A 1,518-nucleotide genomic window follows, 5' to 3' on the forward strand; every position below is an offset into this window, starting at 1 on the left:
CCGGAAAGTGCGCGCGGTACAAATCGCGCGCATGAACAACTACCCACTTTTACAGCTCCAAAATTTAGACCTTCTGTTGGAGGTTAATATGGTCTAATACGGATGGAACGTGCTGCGAAGTGCTTTTACAGCGCCAAAATTTAATGTGACTGTTGGAGATGCTCTTAAGACCCCATGCAGAATGGGGAGGGTTTTCCACACTACCTCGCGCGATTTTAGGCATCTCCTTGGGTAAATTTTGATACCCAATTTTGTTCTATAGATGTCTACCATCATCCGTCGGAGAGTAGGGGAGAAGCAGCCACACCATCAAAACCATCTTCACTGGCCTCGTCGCTCGCGGCCAGCACGCTTCCACGACACCTCGTTCACCACCCCAACCATCGCACTAAGCTTCGCCGCCACCACGTGGCTCGACCATGCATGGTGAAAACACTTCGGTGCCATCTTTAGACTTCACCTATAGCACTAATTTGGTGCCGCCCCGTAGTCACAACTATCGATGCGCCTTTCATTCGTGATGGAGATGCTCCTCGGTCTTCTTGGTTGGAGTCTTCACATTCCCCTAGGTTCTTCCGGTAGTTTTCTTGTCTTTGTTGTCAATGGAGCTCCTAGAATCCAGCATTTTGTCTCGTGGTTTCTCAAGGCCTTGTCTCGGTTCATGTCTTCTTGGTTCGCTTATGACTCTGCATTGCCTTGTAGTGGGAGACGCGTGGACATCACACCGATGCATGTAGCATGGTCTCATCTCTGTAGGTCATCCACCATTCTCGTGCCATGGTGCTTCCCTCGAGGTGTCCACGCATACCCTATAACCTCCCTCAGAATTAATGTGCCTCATCGGAATTATCTCGACGGACCTTATTCGAAAACAATCAACTGGAAGCTATCTCTAGTGTGAATAGTGCAATGACGTGCATATATATGTGTAATACGTATGTGTACGAGTAGAATTTATTCATGCACACATTGAGCTAAGCTACTAGCACATTCATTCATAGATCTGTTGGTACAATCAGTACGCAAGCATATATGCCTACCTCAGTAAAACAGGTATACCTGTAAATGGGCACGTCCGTGGCGTTCCACCAAGTGCCGCTTGTGCCCTTTTAATTTGAACGGAACGTTTCAGCTTGTCCATTTACTCCCGTCACGGTAAGCGGCTGGCCAGTTGCCCGCTACCGCTACGGAGCTGACCAAATCTCCCTATGAATGTAGGATACGAATACGATGTTGCCTCGTATACGTGCGGCTCTGGTTTCTTGCTCCCGGCAGCAGAGGCATCGGGCCTGGACACGGAGCTAGACAGGCCGACGACCCTGGCCCCGTCCGTGGCGCAGCCCTCGGAGCTGAAGGAGAAGTGCTCCAACCAGTCGAGCTCGCGCGACGGCTGCAGGGGCCTAATCTGCGCAGCGCCGACCGCGCCGCCCGCCTCCGCCGCCGCCGTCGTCGAGGAAACTATCTCGCGCCGCCGCTGACTGCTACCCCTCCTCCGCCCGATTCAGTGGCGACCACGCC

This window comes from Lolium rigidum, chromosome 1 (assembly GCF_022539505.1).
Source record: "Lolium rigidum isolate FL_2022 chromosome 1, APGP_CSIRO_Lrig_0.1, whole genome shotgun sequence".
Classification (NCBI taxonomy): domain Eukaryota; kingdom Viridiplantae; phylum Streptophyta; class Magnoliopsida; order Poales; family Poaceae; genus Lolium; species Lolium rigidum.